This window comes from Thunnus maccoyii, chromosome 11 (assembly GCF_910596095.1).
Source record: "Thunnus maccoyii chromosome 11, fThuMac1.1, whole genome shotgun sequence".
Taxonomy (NCBI): Eukaryota; Metazoa; Chordata; class Actinopteri; order Scombriformes; family Scombridae; genus Thunnus; species Thunnus maccoyii.
In genome coordinates, this window is record NC_056543.1 from 21,403,115 (window position 1) to 21,424,603 (window position 21,489).

At 39.0% G+C, this 21,489-nt stretch overlaps 1 long non-coding RNA gene across 11 annotated transcripts in view; it reads right to left on the reverse strand.

Moving 5' to 3' along the window:
* Positions 1-21,489, reverse strand: part of LOC121907599 — a 30,206-nt gene that overhangs the window by 6,102 nt on the left and 2,615 nt on the right. For 5 of the 11 annotated variants that reach the window (XR_006098917.1, XR_006098915.1, XR_006098923.1 and 2 more), the window contains 3 exons: positions 21,360-21,476; positions 20,859-20,995; positions 763-6,028 (listed from right to left, as the gene is read on the reverse strand). This is a non-coding gene — a long non-coding RNA (uncharacterized LOC121907599). Of the gene's footprint in view, positions 1-762; positions 6,029-19,431; positions 20,312-20,585; positions 20,650-20,858; positions 20,996-21,359; positions 21,477-21,489 lie in introns of those variants that run through there. The other 6 variants (XR_006098921.1, XR_006098922.1, XR_006098920.1 and 3 more) reach the window with 4 other exon arrangements.

A 21,489-nucleotide genomic window follows, 5' to 3' on the forward strand; every position in this document is an offset into this window, starting at 1 on the left:
CAAGATTGCTACATTTGATTACAATATTCTCTGCTTTTCTTTCACTAATCGGGATTTCTCTTTTGTGGTCACTTTTTTCAGTTTCAGTTCTGACACAGAGCTCTAATGTGGGTGTGTGTCACCAGGCTGCGTCCCCATTGGCCAATTACTTGTGGGATACTTTTGGATTACTTTTGTTTCTTGCAACCTATCAATCATGATAGGTTGTTGATAAGGTCTTCTTAATTTTTCCAAGGTTACTATCAGTAATTATCAATAACCATTACTATAGATACTACAAGTGTGCCTGAATACAAATACGTTATTCAGCAAAGCACAAATAGTGGGTTTTTTTCTTTTACGAATATTTGTTTCATACAAATATTTTAAAAATTATTTGTTTTCAGGAAGAAAAAAAACATGTTAAATACCAGCGCACAGGTCAGTTACATCACTATCTCAGTGTCTCTCCTCTGCTCCGCTGTTACGTCTATCAACAGGTCTCAACGGGTCACATCCACTTGCTACATGATGCACATTTCCTAATTTGGACATCACTCCCAGAGTTGGGGGTGTTCCCAAGAAGTAAAGCTGAACTACTGACACAAATGAAGTGCTCCCAAGGGAACACTTCATGAACACTTCTTGTAACACTTTAATTTTCTAAAATTAAAAGCGTAATAAAAATAAAAATAAAAACAAAAACAGGATTTTTAAACCTCTTTTCACTTTTATTCGAATACAAATACAAATAATTTTGTATACAAATACAGGATCCTGCACATCCCTAAGAGATTCTGAAGAGAACTGAATTAGAAATATTAGGCAGTAAAACTGAAAAACAAAATCTAATTAATTGCTACTTTAAGGCAGGTCCTGCATTATTACCTTTGTCAAAATTCACATGGTGAATGTGCTGAAGCAGTTACTGTATGTGCAGTAGTGTCCCACATGCATATCCTTTAGAATGTATATATAAGTTTTCTAAATTGATTGTTTATTGTCATCATCATCCTAATCATAACTAGGACGCAAATCACCACAATTAACTGCCTTCACTGTCACACACTCCATTCATAGCTCTAATTTTTCACATAGATAGCACGTCATGTACCCTACATGGTTGGTTAATGCAGCGCTGCCATTGTTTTTTCATGGTAGCAACACCACCCAGGACTTTGATTTGGAGGCTCATACATCAGCACATGACTAGTTTTGCACTACAGTGGAGAGAGATTAAAGGGAAGCACATAACACAAATATACACACTTGGTCACACACACACACACACACACACACACACACACACACACACACACACACACAGTCAGCTGTGAGAGCTATGACGCACTTTGGGCTCTGTTAATATTGTACAGCAGGCTTTGGCGTGTGTGTGAGCATTCCATTACATTCCATTACACTCTCATACTGAGTTCACTCAGCAGCTGTGTGCTCAATTAGTCTCTCTGTGTCACAAACTCAGAGTCTGTAACGCTCTTCCTTGTTCACTGTCACCTCACCTTTCAAGTTGTTGGGAAATTAAATGCTTATCTATTCTGTGTCTTTCTTTTTTTTCCACATTCTCAACAAACGAAAAGACCAAAAACAACAATGATTTGGGTAAATTGATCCTACTAACAAGTACTGCCCATGTAGCCAAAGTCTATCTGTGATTAATGTTGTTGTCCAACAACACTAACGGCCATTCTAGCAGCTCTGTGCGGCTGCATTTACAGGCGGTTAAGACAGAAGGATTCAAAAACTAGGACAGCAATAGGCTGCTATTCTTTGTGAATGGGATCTGGCACTGCAGCCCAGCGCCACCTGCTGAGTTACAGAGACTCAAAAGGCGCCCAGCTATGCTTCAGGGGAAAGTAGAGAGAAGCTCAAATGGCTCTTAAAATGTCCTCTAATGCTCATTTTGATTACTTCCAGCATAGATACAGGACCAAACATCGCCAATCAGTCTTGCCAGCTCAAACATCATTGTTGCATTAAAACAGTTACATCAACACATACCCGAAGGTAAAAAAGAAAAACAAAGCAATTCTATACTCTACAAACTGTAACAGGAAATTAACTACCGTATTTCCTCAAATAAAAGATGGTAGTCAATTAAAAGCCAGGTCTCTGATAATGGCTGAGGGCGTGGTCAACAGAAACAAATAAAGGCCAGCCCCAAAAACAGGCCGAGGAAAAAACAAGGGTGGATAAAGTCCTGGTGCCTGTTATATAATGTTCACGCCAGTTAAGCATAAATAGTAGTTACCTAGATGTAACTCCAGTTCTATGAGTATATGCATAGCCCTCTAGCCGACTGTCACAGAGAGGGGAGGGGGACGGAGGAGACATGATATTGTTTAAATACGGGGCTAACGGCGCATATTTCAATAATAATAATGGCAGCGATACTACATGAGCCTGGGTAACCAGGGTAACTTAGCTGAGCCAGCAAGCGTACATCCATGAGCAGGCTACCCGCATGCTACAGCTTTGTGGTGCACTGCCAAAACGTTCCGGGTGGAACTCAAGCGCTAAAATTATTGTTCTGCATGTCGGAGTAAGTGGATTACTGGTAATGCAGTCACAAAAATTAAACACAGCAAACTGAGGCAGATCAGAAAACAACTTTGCACTAAAATATGAGCAAATATACGGTACTTATCAAACTGAGGGAATTAGAAATAAAGGCCTCTCTCTAATATAAGTATGCATTAAAGGCCTGGTAGCCTCTGCAGTTGAGGTAAATAAAGGCCCCAGCCACTATTTGAGGAAATATGGTACTTTCTCATGTGTAGTACAAAGGCTACATCTGAAAACAACTGTGCTCTCGGAGCAGAGTATCTAAGTATCGTGCTCAACACAACACCCACAGATGTACAGATTCATGAGAGGCAAGATATTTTCTACTAGTTTGTGTCTGTATATTGAATGCAGAGTTAGGGTTGGTTTATGTTCAATCAGAAGTAGTTCATAGGACATGTTGTCTGTCCACATTGGAAATCATAAGTGTTGATTGTTGTTTTCCGAACAGCGTCACTCGAAGGTGGAGTGAAAAGTTGGCCATCATAGAGCGGTAGGATACGTGATATTGTTTAAATACAGGGATACTGGAGCACATTTTCAGACACTACCTTCTTCATTCATAGTGTTGCACTTAGTTGTTCACGTGAAGTGACAGAAATTGTGAAAATGTTGCGTCAAGAATGAAAAAGCAGAGCTAAAGGGAGTAGTTAAAACCCTCTCTCTTTTCTCACCTCCACACAGCTGACCAATCATGGTGGGAAGTAGGTGTGAATATTGGATCGTCGGTTAGGAAAGTTACAGAAAAGGCCATATACAGTAGCGTGAAGTATGCTTATATTTGCTAATTAGCACTAAACACAAAGTACAGCTGAGGCTAGTTTTGCAAATAGTTACAAATCAAAGTATTGGACTATACCAACTTTTATAGTCATCCATCCAATAGTTAGTTGTCAAGATGTTTAACCCAAAACTGAACATGATGGCACTAAGGTCAGGGCATCGGTAGTCAGTAGGATTCATCCTCTGGGGATCATGAATGTATGTACAATATTTCAAGGAAATCCATCCAATTGTTGTTGAGATATTTCAGTCTGAACCAAAGTGGTGGACTAATTAACTGACATTACCATCCCTGGAGCCACATAACGATAAAAACAACACATATAGCCACAGCACTGTAGCCTCGTTCCAGACCTCCAAATGATCGCCCACATACCAGATTTTTTCAGCAGTTCAAAAAGCTCTAATTGTACCTGCTGATGGTTGTTTCCACTGGTTAGAGAAACCAACACTCAATCAGAGTGTACTAGGCAGGGTTAAGAATGGGGATCACGTCAGCTAGCTACATTCATGAAAAAAATGTTGACAAGCATGGATGGGGTCAATGCAATTGTACAAATCAACTTACAGAAATAAATCAGTATATTTGTTGGATTATTATGAAACATGTTAACTTGTCCTAGCAATCACTACTAGTAATTGTTTGTAAACTGAAAAGGATGTTGGTGGGATGAACACTTCACTCACTAGTGATTAGTTAGGGCAAAACAAAACAATCCCTCCTCCCAAAGATTTACATTCTCATTACAAATGAATGGGCTTGGGACAGAGAAAATATTGATAGATGGACCAACAGTTATTAGTTTTGGTCTTTGCATGGGATTAGTTAATAATAATAAAAGTATAGAATATTGCCAACCTTATCCTTTAAATCCATGTTCTCCTAGACTAAATGCACAATCTTCTCTTCTGCATCATGTAACTCACAGCATTTTTCTAACTTTCTCTGCTGTTCAGTAAAGTCCCCCTTGTGTAATCTCTCACTTCAACGTTTCATTTCTCTCTGCAGGGTCTTTATACAATATGTGTGAGAGAAATGATGGCGCATAAGAGGAACAATCACCAGAGAGAGAGTCAGAGAGTCTCATTGCACCACATGGTCGTGTCATGACACGGGAGTGTCAGAAGTTGTGCCTGTGTGGAAACTTGGAGTGCTTAAAGTCAGGTGGTGGGTGCGTCACTCAGCCTGACTCCTAGGCCTCTCGCTCCTGTTACACTTGGCTTGTGACAGCAGAGATAATGCTACTAATTCTTTGTTGCGTGACCACATGTTGCAGGTGGGTATCATGGATATCACCAACCCTCCTGAGCCACAAAGACAGGCCACAGCTTAGTCACTGACATATTTCCAATAGGAAACCCTCTGATATCACTTTTCCCACTGATGAGGTCTATTTTTTTTACTTCCTCAGAATAACATTTAAGTTTTTTCCAATTGAGATCATTGAATAACACTCTTAAACTCTTAATTTCAGTTCACCTCATTTCTTAAAGATCACTTAGTCAGTCGCTCAACCACTTTGATCCACACTGAACTATTTCATAACTATTGGATGGAGTACTATTGGATGCCCAGATGATGTTTTCTTATGACTTTGATGATCACCTGACTTTCTTCTAGCACCACCATGAGGGTCAAATTTTTGGTTTGGAGGAGAATGTCTCCTGGATGGATTGCTGTGAACGTTGGTACAGACATTCATGTTCTTCATGAAACTCCCATCAGGTTCAGCTGTACTTTGTGTTTAGTGCTAAACATGCTAAACTGAAATGGTGAACATGGTAAAAATTATACCTGCTAAACATTACAGTGTCAATAAAAAAAACTGAAGAAAGCAGTTTGCTGAACGTTGATCTTCATTTGTTGAAGTGGATTTATCAGAGTTATGAGTGTGTTAACATTGTCTTTGTGGGCATGTTAGCTTGCTGACGTTTGCATGTAGGTCAAAGCAACACGTGTGCTCAAGTTCAACCTCACAGAGCTGTTAGAGCTGCTCTTCTGATGACTTGTTTCAAATATGCTGGATTTATTCTGCTTGATCTAACAGCCAATTGCAGGTGATGCATTCATTTCATCAGTTTTGAAACCCCGACATTTGCTGGTGACTGCGCTATTATCGAATGGAAAAATATTTGTCTTGTGCAACTCTGTATAAACATTTCCCGCAAATTCTACCTCATGCATTTGTGTTTATTTGATAAATTTGGGATCATCTGAAGTTCTTTGATTTCATCAATGCTTGGCTACTTAAAGTTTTTGAAGTGGTTAATAGATCTCTTTCATCTTAATACAAACATACATCAGAGCGCACACATAACTACAGTCATCCTCTTCCCTCACATGGCTGTGTGTGTGTTTGTGATGACAAAAATGCTGCAACTAAATTGTGATGCCATCTTGCATTTTAGAACTTTACAACATTAATAACACAACAATGAGAATTTGCCCTCTCCAACATAAACTATTTTTTTCTGTAGGTTACAGGTCAGAATCGTACATCGTATATAAATATGGATGACGTGTCTCCACTTCCTACCGCTACACAAAAGTGAAGCCAAAATATCTCCTTTCCGGGGGCTGCCATCTTGTTTGTGTGACATCATTTGGAGCCAGAGTCTGCGCAGTAGAGTTGGGCGGCAGGATGACAGCCTGCAGGACACGCTCCCTCAGCCATCCGGCCACCTGATGGAGGTATGAGAGCAGCTGTCACAGATGTCAATCATGACGTCACACCCCCTTTTTATATCGTCATATGACTAAATGAAAACAAACTTATCAGAAAAATGAGCACTTAGACAAGCATCAGCTTGATAAGAACTACCTAAAATGACAGAAACCATCTTTGGGAAAAATTTATTTGATGTGTACTTTGATATTTTAGTTTGGCTCATGTCCCATCCACTAACATGGAGGGGGCAGGACTTATGACCTACTTTTGCGGAGCTGTCATGATATCCATATTTATATACAGTCAATGATCAGAACCATAGACTGTATATAAAGATCCTGCACCCTCCCGTGGATGTGGCCCCCGTGACCAAAATGTTACAGTTAACTTTCATGAACTGAAAACACACTACAATAGAGGTGGCTACAGCTATGCCTATTCTCTGAACCTGGGATTATGCCATGTTTACGGTAACTAACCAACCCCCCCCCCCTACTTGCTTATGTGACATCATTGCAAATGACGTCACATAAGCAAGATGTCAGCCCCGAAAATGCAAATTTTTGGCATCACTTTAGCATAGTGGCAGGAAGTTGAGACATGTCATCCATCTTTATATACAGCCTGTGGTCAGAACAGCTGCTTCACAAACTCTTCTCAGTGATTCTCCTCTCTGCTCTGTATGGATGCAATTTGTGTTTGTCTGTCTGTCACCTCTGCCGGCTGCAGTGGACACATTAAGTCAGCTTTCACTGATGTAAGCTATTCCAGCTGCACAATACAGTTACAGACTGCAAGATGTTTACACGTCTTCCTTTCGTTTCTAAGAACTGTTGGTTATACAAGATTGCAAAGAGTATGTGTGTGTGTGTGTGTGTATGAGAGAGAGAGAGAGAGAGAGAGAGAGAGAGAGAGCTTCTCTAAGTGGGTCATGTGTGTTTGTACAATGGGAAGGAGGGCAGAGAAATGGGTCGAGTATGGGGCAAGTGTTGGCATTAGTAGAGCTGATTGTTTGAGACAAGAAGCAATATTTTGTTCCAGCTCAGCAGTCATGAGGCTCTGTTGAATTTGTCGAGGTAATTAACAGTCTTGTCTATGAGATTTGCGCCTCCTGTTCCTCTTTTTTTTGTAATCCATTTGTCCACTACTGTATGTTCAGTGTCACGTACTCAGATCCTTTCTGGCTGTTTGTCTGTCACTTTGTAAATCCTCTGCTTGGCTGTGTCTCTGTTCATTTACCAACAACCCACACTTTAAAGCTGCTCAGTTATATCAGCTATTTCCCGTCTCTGTTGCACAAAGTTATTGCATGACCTCGAGTCAAATGACAGGAACAAGCACTCTGTTCAAAGGAAGTGAGCGCACATCCTGTTAACGTCATGGTCTTGTGATCATTGTGCCATTTCACTGAAGGAAAAAAAAAAACAATTAGTGTGCTATTTCACTGGACACAAACACCTGTTTAAAAATTGCCACGGCCTAACAAAAGAGACAAGGAAGTTGGAGGATTACCCAGGAAGCTTATTCACTATTTCCACTGAAGTTTTCTCTCCAGTCTGTACTGAAACCCATCTGCCTGTAAAAGTGCCTACAATAATGAAGCAGACCTGGCAGAAGCTCTCAGGGGGCTTTGAGCGGGAAAACCCTTTCACTAACAGTCTGGAGGCATTGACGTAAGAGATGAAAAAAACTGATGGGCGGACGGGGGCTCCCAAAATGGAAAAGCTTCTGAGTCAGAACAACAATGTACACTCTTCCCATCATCTGGCACAAACACAAGTACACACACACATATAAACACATGCGCAAATGCCCTAAAAATGCGACGCTTGCACGCACAGGTAAGTATGAATTCCTCGGAGAGCCATTTGTCTTATATTGTATTACTGAGGTTTTAAATTTGCTGTATTAAATCAAACACACCACACAATATGCCACCTAGCTGCTAGAAATCTGATAGAAACTTGTGTTTCATAGCAGTTGTGTGAGAGGCAATACATGCTGCAGAGTGATCTCACTCACACACTGTGCAGTACTCATAGACATACGTGTCGGAGCTCACGTTACACCTCTGTGACAACAGAGACCGTTACAGTTACATAAGCTTGTAGTTTGCAAGGTCACTGATAGCAGAGACTTAGCTGTTTTTGAATGCTAACAAATTTTGTTGAAATGATGCTGTTTTCTGCCAGAAAACTAATTGTTGTCAGTTGATTATCTACATTCATATAGGAAACACTTCTCCAAAACAACTTACATTTCTTTCCCCCACATAAGCACTGTGAGAGCAATTTATTGTTGTCTTGCTAGGGACACTTGTGGACATGAGGGGCTGGTTATTGAGGCTACGATTAATGAGCAACCCACTCTATTATCGGAGCCACAGCCACCCCTTACATTAGCATTACTTGTACTAGTACTCCACTTTAATCCTGCTTTAATTGATGGCCATTTGTGAACAAACACAACATTGACATATTTTTACCTTAAACAGTTGACACAGTGTTTGTCATAGCAAGTAGTTGCTCATTTAAACATCCAGCAGACACAGAGCAAAGTGAAAAGTGAAACTAGAACATCTGGGGTTTCATAACTAAGCCAAAAATGCAGCTTTGGAACATAAATAGCCTTTCTCAACAGTTGTTGTTTACTATATGTTTTGAAACGATATAATCTTATGTTAATATCATGTTTATTTCTGTTTTTTTACAGCCTTTAACAAACAGCATTTCCCATAAGCCCACCAAACACCATCACAGGTTTAATGTCAATGTTCAGTAGACATGCCAAGATCATGGTTGAGTCGAGGGGTTGCTGTTAGTTTTGACATGTCTCTAATAACATAAGGACAGAAAGGCCCGAACATTATATGGACGTTTTTAGACAGCAGAGATTACAACTAGAAAGTTGACAATGACATAAGAGGAGAGTGTTAGTGAATATTATGGATATGGAAAAAAAACAAGTTACTATGACATGAGTATCTGCGCTGCTGTGCTGGTAAATTTTTATTAAAAAAATTACATTTTCAGGTTAACTGTCGTTTTTTGTTCGCATAAAGTAATTGTTGTTTAACTCTGTCATGACATCATGATGGTTTCAACTTCTGATAGCAACTGCTGTAGTGGATGCCGATTTCTCTGGAAAGAAGAGCTCACGAACACGCTTCATTTTTTCAGAAAGACAGATGAAAGAAATGCTGAATGAGAAAGTGCACTGAGTTACAGAAGCTAACGAAACAGCGACTAGACCAGATGTGACATCATGACTCATTATTAACTTTCCTTTTATAGTCCCAATCAACTCCTGAGAAAAATATTAGACTCTTTAGCCAATAAATGCTTGATATGCTCACCAGCTAGTCGTTAACTTTGTCTATCTGATGGTTGGTGCTGTGCAGATATCGTGTCTAGCGGGTTCATGAGAGCTATTTGGATGAAAATAGTTGGCTGCTGCAGCCACAACAAACCAAAGCCAGTCTTGCAATACCAGACATCGGAGATCTCCGCCTACCGAAGTCTGGGGATTTCTAAATGCACGGTAGTTGCTTGAACAGCGGCGAGAACAGACACTAACAAACCTACGCACCTTATATTTTGTCAAGGACGCGCCTTACTGGAAATGATGCTTTTCCCCGATTCTCCTCCGTAGCACCAATATGAAAGGCGGCATAAAGACTTTGGATTGGTTCTGCAATGCAGGGTTTTTTAAAACTCTCTAATTGAAACCTGGGAGATCGTCCTCAGTCTCTATGAGCGTAGCGTTTAAATACTGAACTGTGAGTCTAAACCAAAACAGTAAAGTTGTAGGCCGTAAAACCAAAATAACAAGCTAAAGGACACTAAACGCTCTGTAGAGCGGACAGGAAGTCAGATGCAGAGTCAGATACTTCTCTTTCTATAGGTTTATCACTATAACCAACACCTTCCACATAATATATAGTCATCTGGTCCAATATTAACATAAAAAGATTGATAAGAGCAACTAATCTCAGGACCACACAGTTCCCCATTCAAAAATTTGACAAAGTAATTCTCTTTACTCAATGAAATATTGGATTGTGCAGAATTTTGAATTTTAAAGGTGGAAAAGAAGGTTGATTACATGGACTAAAATGCCTTTTAGATCATGCAATAAGCCATTCACAAAGGCCCAGAGTTAATCTGTTAATGGATGTCTGATTTAAAAAACATTTTATACTAAAGCACCGTGACCCTCATATGAAGTGCTGAAATGTGTTGCCAGGCAGGCAACAGTGAAAAGCTGCAGCGGCTACTGCTCTGAACTCGGGGTTTCATAACAGAAAAGCCTGACTGTCCCTTGAGAGACACCTACACACAGCCTGGAGAGCAGTGTCTGTCTGGACGAGCTGACACGGCAGCACAGTCTGACTCACAGCAGCTCTACAATCCATCTAATGCACCACCTCTGTCTTTCACTGCACATCAGCATCAAACCCTTCTCAGAGGCACGGCTGGGTTTGTGCATTAGTGTACGCGTGGGTCTGTGTGCCAGTGATCTTTTGCACTGGTGGTTCTCTGCCCCAGTAATCTCTTTCTTTAGATTCTCTGTGTACTCCTCACGCTGTTAGATCCACCCATGATTTTCACATTTTCAGACTCTCTTGTCTGTCTGGCAGCTGCTGGGTGTGTTTAACCACTAACAACATGACAGTACAGGTCTGTATGTGCTTGGCTGCTTCCTCTCTCTGGCTCACAAAGCTATTGTTAATACTGTTCACCTTCAGGGTCAAAGCAGGTTAAAGACTGTGTTGTATTTATTGGGACCATGTACAGTGTTAAACATAAATGTTAACATTTGATGTACTGTACCAGAGTTAGCTTAAAGCTCATTTTCATCTGCAGTCCCTTACGATTAAAACATGTAACAGCACAATAACAAACAGTACAAAGCAAAAAACACACAAGACACATTATACAAAATACAAAGCTACACACAATAGCACATCACATACACCCACAATGTCAATTTAAGTTGAACTGAAATTCAAATTAAATTTTACCACAAAATGAGTATAAATTTCCTCAGTGTACATATTTGGTCAAAATTATGATTATGTAATTAAGAAAAATTTAGATGTAGTTTTATTTACTACATTGCTGTGACAGCGCTCCTACATTGGTGTTCTTCAGGGAATATCAGTGCTGGAACTGTTTTGGGTGAAATATTCATTTGGGCAGGCACTAAAAATAGTTCAGTTCAAACAAACACAAAGGCAGAAAGTTACAAAGCAATTGTTTAACTAACTCTAAACAAAACCCAGGGGATTTCTGAGTGTAGGCTTGTTACCAGTGGTTAGTGCTAGCAAGTCAGTTATGAACACACGGCATTTAATGAGACAGCTTGTGAACAGGAAGAGTATTTGGTTTGGTTTTTTTTTTTCAAGTAGGGGCTCCCCTCACCTCAAGTGGGAGTCTCTCTACAAGATCACATAGGGAAATTTTGTCTGTACAACCATGATACAGAAACTGTAGAGTAACTCATACTTGAGGATTCTTAAATGTGGTTTTCAAAATCAGATAAATTAGATGTCATGTTTGCATATGAATATTCAAAGAGTTTTTTGGAGGGAGGCTGGCTGCTACAAGTGTTCTCTCATCATTTTAACATTGGTACATGTTTAGCATTGTTCAAATTATAATTTGTTAAAACTAAACAAGTGAAATAATTAAGAAATAAGGCAAGTTGATTAACAAGCTTCACTGTGTTTTTCTCTTTTCTGTAGAAAGTTTTACTTATTGACTGTTGTGTTCTGTTCTTCACGGTTAAAATTATGTTATAGTACAACTAGACAAGCAAGCAAGGCTAATGAAAACTAGCCTAGTAATGCCTTCAACTCTCTCCGTTGGTAAAGTGAACCTCTCCTGCGCCAAGCTAACGGACCACATCTCTGTCCACTCAACACAGAGAAAACTGGTAAGAACAAGCAAGCCAACTTCCAAATTATCAATGTAACGGAGCGTAACTGACATATTGAATATATTGTAATAACTGGATTTCAAATTGTAATGCCTTACTGTTAATAAAAAAAGTAATCACATTACTGTGACGTGTTGCTACGTTAGGCTTTACTGCAATACTGTGTGCTGAGATTACAGGACTACCTGTCACTGAGTTTTTACGGTCTGGGTCATATACTGTCACCACAACTGACCCATAAAAAAAGAGGCAGCTAATGACAGCTACACTCCCTTCTTTCAGTAATGTGGGACGAACACTGAGTGTACACGAGCTGCCGCTGAAATAACAGTCACAAAAATTAACATCTGGCGGGGATCAGTGCTTATGTTTCTTTCTAGCCTTAAATGTGACTAGACCTATCATGATAACTACTTCTGTTGGACGATATGTGATAAATGATATTATTGTCATTTTAAGTCCATTTTATGCCACTGATGTAATGATAACATAATAGCATAATAATTCAAGTACACCCTTTCAAAGAGCAGTGAACTTTGAATCCTGAAGAATATCCAGACATTGGAATTAACGTGGAAAAATATTTCCCTGAGTCACAAGGTTAGTTGGGATTGCCTGCACACGGCTCCCACCCCTGACATCACATGTGAACATGGAAGTGGGGGAGGGGGGTGTTTATTTGGAAAGATGTAGGAGTCTTGGCAACTTGCCTCGATGTTCATCGTTCGTGTGCGATAAACGTGTTTTTGTGAATCCCCTGAATCTCTATAACAGATGTAGAGAGCAAAATTTGCCTAACACATAGAGCCACGGTGGTCACATTTATGAGAAATACATGAGGTTGAAATAAACCGGAATTTTCCTTCAACAACAAAGATTTCATTGGAAGTTCTTTAACAGGCCAAAACTACCCAGCGTGTCCTTCACACTGAAATGTTTTTAAATTTGGCTGACATCTGGAGCAGAAACAGAGACGTGAGTATTCAGCATTCAGTCTCTCCAAAGGGACACTTAGAAAATGGGAATTAATAAACACTTCTTGGCAAATGACACAACTGTATCCCCCTGCTCGCCCCCCATCCCCCCCCCCAATAAAGTGCAGAGGTTAGTTTCAAACCGCTGAGCTCCCCCGAGGGACCTGTGTGTGACGCAAGAGAGAAATCAGAGCAAGCAGCTGCTTTGCCCTCCATTCGTTTGACTTATTTTCTCTCTTATTCAATAATTCAATCACATATTCTCTTTGCATGCCTGTCTATCAATCTGTATTCATTCCAGCTATCAATGCCTGCCACCGACAAGATTTACTTTTATCTATTTTCTTCTGTAACTGCGCAGAATGATAAAAGTGAGCCAGGACATGAAGCAGAGAGGAGATAAGAGAAGGCAGGGGCAGGGGTCTCTATCGTTTCAGGAGATGACACGTGTTTGATTTATGCGTTTTGACGGAGGAATGACGCAGAATGAGAAAATTAAAACCAGGACGTGTTCTTTTCCTCTCCACTGAATCCTGCTCCCACCTCACAGCCTAATAAAAAACCCTGTGATTCCTCACAATGTTCTCCATTGTGCTGTGTTCCTGTTAGCTAAAGAGGCATTTCCTATCATGGATCAAACCCTGGATCCCCTGCACTCCCTGTTATTAAGGAGAAAGTCATCTGAGCAGGACTCGCAGTTGATTTGAGATAAGTCCGACCTTCACCAGGTGCACTTATGCAGAAAAATGATTCACTGAAAGAACAAAACTCAACTACAAACACATAAACAGCTGTTTGTTAATGTAATGCTCGCCTTTGGTGCAAGCATTGGAACAGAGGTATGAAGGCGCCAGGTGTGGAGTTGTTTCACTTTCACTCTGAGCTAAGATCATTTTAAATATGTTACTCACATACAGCTGTGATCACACAGGAGCCCAGCAAGAGGAGAGAGACAAGAAATGTTGAATTAGTCCAAAAAGAAGGAGGATGCTGCATTGCCTGCTTTATATTTACATTATAATTACATACAGTATATGTGAAAGCTTGGATTTGAATCCTGAATTAGATTTATATAAAGTGTATAGATATTTTAAGTGTTCGTTAATTTATTTGTCAACTATAATTCCTTGTGAGATATCTGTAACTGTTGTATAAACAGATAACGAATGATTGACAATGGAAATATATGAAAATATGTCCTTATAATTTTTTATGAATATTAAATCTGATATTTTGTATTAATCATATCTAATTCTTATATTTATTAAGGATCTGGTATTATGGCCTTTTTTGACTAATTTTTACAAATATCGAGTCTATTTTAAATATATCTGGCATTTTATTCACCAAATGTTATTTAGATTTCTATAATATATTATCTTTATAATATTGTCTTTATAACATTTTCTTTACTGTATAATATCTTTCCTGTGTTATGTAATCTGTGTTATCAGTCATTCATGACGTGATTATACACCAGTTACAGATGCTTTGTAGAAGTATTTATAATTTTTGACAAATATGATAATACTTTAAATTGTCCTATACATGTTTCTGCTACATTACTACTTACTACTACATTATTAAATGTTTATACACTGCTTATAAATGGGTTAAAGGGATTTTAAGTACAAATTAAATACTCATAAACTACATTCAAGTTGATCAAAATAAATTGGTTGTTTTGGGATCTAAAGTCCAATAAAAAAAATAATCAAGTTGCACAAATTGGATTGGTGAAAGAATTCAAAGTGAAAAATTCCTGTGACATTCAGGTTACCAATGAGAAGCAATGAAGCATGGAAGTATTTGATCAGATATGTCAGATAGATATCTGTCCTATCAGGTTATATTTCAAATGATAAAGAAAAGTTCAGATGAGGGGGAATTCAAACCACATCAGCTCTGCTTTCAGATAGAGCATTAAGGAAAAAATTTTAATGCTATAAATACAGTGACATTTAAAATTCAACATTAAAACTGCTAGAATCAAAATATTTATATAAACAATATATCAAATGACTACATGTAATGTCAAAGGAGTTGCTAATAGTGACAAACCAACCTTGCAGTTCCTCAGAGCTGTGTAGCGTCTGTCAGTTTGTTGTTTGGCTTTACGGCCAACTTAACCATTTTCATTCACTCTCACTGCATCATCATTATCAGCAGGCAGCTCTAAAAATCCACTGTACGCTACCTGATCAGCACCAAACGCAAGACAAACAAAGTTAGCGACTAGCTGGTGAACATAGTGAACAGATATTTCCCTCAGAACAGAACAGAATCAAATACATTAATGTATTCACCAACACTTTACTAAAAGTCCTCCTATTTAGCATGTATAAGCAGTATATAAACATTTAATATATGTTTATAAGACAATATAATGTAGTCATAGGCAGATAGAAAGACATTTTATATCACATCATAAGACATGATAAGACATAATTTATATTATTATTATTTACTGTTATTATTCATTACCAGTCTCTCCTCGTTGTTGACAAATGCATTCATAAACACTTAGTGTGTTATAAACCATGTATTAACTGTTTATATAGTGCTTATGAATGCTAGATAGGGGGGCTTATAATAAAGTGTTAGCATATGGGTTAGTGCTTAGATTTCATTTGCTTAGATTTGTGTGTGTGTGTGTGTGTTGAAACATTTTTCATTGATTGTTTATACAAAAACAGAAAAGGTTTCTGGGTTTGAGTTTTGAATTGGGTAATTCTTCAAAAAGATAAGAGTGTAAACACAGGCTAATAGTTCCCCCGAGAATCTTTCAGAAAAGCTCCTTTCAACTGTTAATGGTTTCTTAAAAGGCCTCTTTTGAAACAGTTCTCTTTAAATATTTTAATTACTCCTTCAGGCATAGCCATTAACCACTATGGTTCATTGAAAGACCGATAAATTTACAGCACATCTCTGGTGACAGCTGGAAACACGTCAAAAGCTCCACCTGGAACATATTTATTCTTTAAGATTTTCATCTTTCAGACTTTATTTACTCTGTGCAGCTGTGAAGTCCTTGTTGAATTTTACTCGCAGCTTTTAAATCTTTTTTTTTTATACAACAGAGCAAACCAGCGGAGACTTCAGTACAGCACACACAGTTCTATGTTCAGGCTATACAGATACTATACTATACAGATCTGTGCTATTTTCATCCCTATTGATTGATCCCAAAGAGGAACGGCCATGACCATGATAACAGCTCAGAGCCTGAGGCATTTGGAGCGCTGACGCAAGTGTAACTTTTGAAGCGAAGGGTCGTGATCGCAGGTGCCATGACCCAGTGACTCCACTCCAGTGAGTTAGATAATGATGGCCGGGAGGTGTGATGGGCCGTACCAGCAGGGCTGTTACTGACACTGGCAGTGGCACCGAGGGACAAGAGGCCGTAGGCAACAGCCCAGTGACGTCCTTCGTCACTGCCTGTAGCTGTGCACTGGCTCAGAAAATGATGGGGTTAAATTTGTGCCACATGTCATCCACACCACAGTCTGTGTGTGTGTGTGTGTGTGTGTGTGTCATTGTCAAGCGAGTGCTGACAGGCACTTGTGGCTCTCTGCATCTCTCATCTGATTTTAAACACAACAAACAGAAACTAGGACACAGTGTACTAACATTGTCTGTCAATGATTTAAGACTTTTTGTCGTGACGTATTTGAACTGACATGTTTTGTGAAATTTGGGACGCAAAAGCCACATCCTGTATAAAGAATTAAATGTAACCGTGCACATGTAAGCAGCTCAGTATGCTGCTGTAACAAGACTCATGCTAGCAGCTCTGTGAGGCCCGTACAATGAAGCTTTAAGCTACATGCTAACACATCTCAGCTTAGCTCGTTAGCATGATAACACAAACTACAGCTGAGAATGATGGGAACATGATTAGTTTTGAAGATATTTGGTCATAAACCAATCTATTTGGACAAATTATAATTTAACCTGATGATGGCGCTTGAGGAAAGTTTAAGGCATCGCTAAAGTTTCTACAATTCTTCCTGAGTGGGACATGAACGTAATAAATTTTATGGCAATATATCCAACAGTTGTAGAGACATTCCACTCCAAACTGGAAATGTGAACCAGCACTGTGAACATGCATGTGTACCTGTTTCACATACACCGTTAGATATAGACAGTGCAAGTTGTAGTATAGCTACATAATAATTAGTATGGCTTAATATAACTTTCAACTGGTACTGTGTGTATATACATGGAGGTATGTGTGCATATGAGTATCTTCAAATGTTTTACAGTTTAATTTTTTTTTGGTAAATATGAAAGTGATTACCCATAAATTATATGGTTATAATTTTGTATGTGTGGATGTCAAGTCATATCAAGTTTTTTTTTTCTTTTATTTATATAGCCCAATATCACCAATCACAGATTTTCCTCAGGTGGCTCTACAATCTGTACAACAATACAACATCCTCTATCTTTAGACCCTCAATTTGGAAAGGAAAAACTCCCCCAAAAAGCCTTTAACAGGGAAAAAAAATGGAAGAAACCTCAGGAGGAACAACAGTGGAGGGATCCCTCTTCCAAGACGGACAGACATGCAATAGACCAAGAAAGCAAAATTACAGTACGTAAAAACAGGATTTTCCACATTTGTCTCCACTATGTGTGGTAGATACGTAAACTGTAACACATTTTCCAACCCCCTTCCTTTGTTAGTTATTTTTCTCTCTTTTATGTCTTTACTTACTATTTACAGTACATATGTATGGATGTATACAGTTTAAGGGTATTTTAAATGCTGTATGCTGTTTAAATTTAAGTGCTAGTATATATGTGCAGTTTTTTTTTTCCTTTCTTTCCCTCCTTCCCTATTATTCAAAAAAATATTTTTGGAAACAATCTCAGAGCATGTGTTTACATTCTGGGAAATGTCAAGCACACAGTCTATGGTTCAAACAGGGTTGTGCGTTCTCTCATGTAGCCTCAGTTTAAGTGCTGTTTGAACAGTGGCTACGTGTGCTTGTCAAGTGGTCAGTGAGCATAAGGGTCAGGCTCAGTGGTTTCCCATAGTATGAGGGCTGATGACCAAATCAGGGAGAGGGAGGAGTAAGAAAGACCAGGATGGAAAATACAGAAGAGATAAAAAGTGCTGCTGACATGCTGGGGGAAAACTGAATGCGCTGTTTTCCACATCAGAGAGGCTGGTGTAAAGGTCAGGGGCTGATTTGGTTGTTTAAAAGAACTATTCTGTTCCTTCTTCAGAAAATACCAAGATATTTTTGCTCTCTTGTTGTAATCTTGCTCCATAAGTGTTTCTCTGTGATATTTTCCTTTTCGGCACAAAACACAAATAGAAACTCACAGAAGTTTCATATACAGTATGACTGTGATACAAAGACAACCAAAGGACACGTACCTGACTGGAAGACTGTGTGTAATGAGTTTGTCATTATCTGAGTTATTTGTGTGGTGACAAATAAAGCTTTATCAGTGGTTCGTTAGTGTCTAGTGAGCCTATTGTATCCTCCTTATCAACTAAATGAATTGAATGTTCTTGGTATTTCTATATTATTTTTGTGTCCTACTGACTTCATGATTACGTAAGACAACCATCATGTAATAAGAATGTTCTGCCACATATGGATGTGATTAAGTGATTAGGATGTCACTGGTCATTTTGTTCATATGAGTATCCTGTGTTGGGTCCAAATATTTCTAATAAAAGCTTAAAGTCACTGTGTCAGGGTGCAAGTGCTTTTTTTTAAATTGTATTCTTGTTGATTTGTTGGCATTCAGCACTCATCCTACTGAGGTTTTGTGGATGTGCTCATGGTTATTTTAGCCTAAAGCTTCAACATAAATCATTAACTCTATGGCTAATTAGCCATAACACAGATTCTCAGCTAGTGATGCTGAAACAACCTTTGAGGCATTTCAAACAGTGGAATCATTGCTCATAGCTTTAGTATATGTGGGCGACATTTAACGCAGTCAAATGGGGTAGGGGTGAAACTGGGATTTGTCCTGCCTTCACTTTTCTGACTTTCCTACACTTATTTACTTTCTTCTATATCTTGTTATATCATATCTGTCCATTAAATATAACCACCAGCAGCCAGTTAGCTTAGCTTAGCACATAGACTGGAAACAGGGAGAAACATCTGGCCTGCAGGAGGTAATAAAGTCTGCCTACCACCCCCAAAGCTCACTAATTAACATGTATATGGATTGTTTAATCCTTGTAAAAACTACAAATCACACAGGGTTATTTGTAGGACTATTTCTTGTCTAGGACCAGTGACTTTCTGGAGTCTCCACTGGTGCGAGTGCGTAACAAACCCTGGAAGAGACTGTGTTAATTAAAGTTTTAGAGATGCTGGTAGATGGACTTACCATTTAAACAGAGCCAGGCTATAGTAGCTGCTGGCTGTAGCTTCCAGATATAAGAGTGGTACCCATCTTGTCATTCAACTCTTGGCAAGAAAGCCAATACGTGTATTTTCAGAAATGTCAAACTATTCCTTTAATGTAATGAAAAAGAGACACTCCTTAGGAATAAAGTATGTTTTACAAAGAGTCCCTTCAGACATGTAGTTCAGAGACTACTGAATCATGCGGACAGCTCTGTATAATGAAAGATACCAGTTATACATGATGAAGAGTTTGAGCATATATATATATATATATATACACACACACACACATATATATATATATATACATACACACACACAGTAATAAACCAGTGGTTCCCAATGTTCCTCCTTCTGTATTTTGTTTCCATTGTCCAGTCTTGTTAATAGTCTTGTGACCCTTTGGTTTCATCTCATGATGCTCTGTAGTAAACCTGTGTTCTTTGGTAAGTAAAATAGGTCATTAGGTTCATTAACAAAACAGGCTTTGTTCCAGGAGGTCATTTAATGGGCCATGAGCCCCCCTCTGCCTGAGACGTGAAATTAAATAATTATCTGGTTTTAAAGGTCTTTTTTGGCGACTTAGAATTCACCCTCCTTGATTTGTGTGTTCAAGGCCCTGAGTCTGAAGCAAAGAATTTACCTCCAATTTAGTAATTATTGTCAATAGGCAAAGGAAGCACTGAAAGGGCTGAGAGGGAACTGGACGTGCGTCATTCTTAATTTCCCAATGCACCCACTGTTTTTAATCACCAGTCACATAGTAGCAGCGATGTGTGGTGCGTCAAATGATCGCATTTGCTGAAAATGGTTTCATTTTCTGATTGCGTCAAGGAGCAGTCAGATCTGAGCAGCTGTCCGTCCAAACTAAATGAGCCAGATCAAGAGGAAATGAGAAAAAAAAGTATATATATTTATCTATTCAGGAAAAAGAAATGCATTGAAGTATATGACGGGCACGGAAAACTCAACAGCCCACTCTAGATTTAGTGACCTTGAGACAGAGAGAGAGAGAGAGAGAGAGAGAGAGAGAGAGAGAGAGAGAGAGAGAGAGAGAGAGAGAGAGAGAGAGAGAGAGAGAGAGAGAGAGAGAGAGAGAGAGAGAGAGAGAGAGAGAGAGAGAGAGAGAGAGAGAGAGAGAGAGAGAGAGAGAGAGAGAGAGAGAGAGAGAGAGAGAGAGAGAGAGAGAGCTGAGTGTTCAGCAGATTTCTAAACCTTGAAGTTATTGCTTTTAAATCATATACTTGACCTTTTATGTTTGACTTTACCTATTTGAAACTTGAAGACAGTGAACCATGTGCAGTTCTCGAGGTGAGAACACTCATTTCCTTACTGTAAGTGCAATACAAACTTTGTGAGTAAAAAGGTATTAACAATAATTTTATTAATGTAACCCCCCCCCCCGTCACTGTGGACATCGTCATATGCCATTTCTGTATACATCGTTTTGCCTTGTCCGATTTTTATCAATGAAGTTTGGGCTGCTGTGTTACACTGTATTAGTTTTAGCCATACTCATTCTTTGATCATCACATATTTACCTGCTGTACATCCCAAGGAAGGAGAACCCAGTGTGCTTTGGCGCAAAGTGCAGGATGAGGGAGTGATAACTGCCGAACATCCTTCACCAGTGCTGTTCTAGTAGCTACACTCTCCAGTTTAACTGCTACAGCTGATCCTGTATAAACACATATTTTGCTCTGATGATAAGGCATGATTGTATGATCACAATCAGGTGTGATTTGTATAACACCTTGTTCGTGATTTTTTACTCCTTATCTTGAAAAAAATCTGTTGGGCTGAAAAACCAGATATTCTCTTTTATGAAATAACAACACAAGCAATTCTTAGCACACTATGTGTTATATATTGATGTGTTATATGTTATACTCGGTTCCAGCCACTCCTTGTTCCTTGCTTCTCCCTCCAGAGGTGGATGAGCACAGCAGGGAAACGCAGGATAAGAAAATGTAGTTTTAGCTGTAAATATTGTCAGTGCCAAGATTTTGTGGGTGTACATATCTGTTGTTGCGTGTCTTTACCTGCCGATTTCTGTCTGTGATGAGGGCTGACAGTTGCATCTGTTGCTCCTTAAGAAATTCTATGCTGCGCTTCAGACCTTCTACCTCACACCAGATGCTATTTGGGACCTCTGAGCTCTGTAAAAAACAT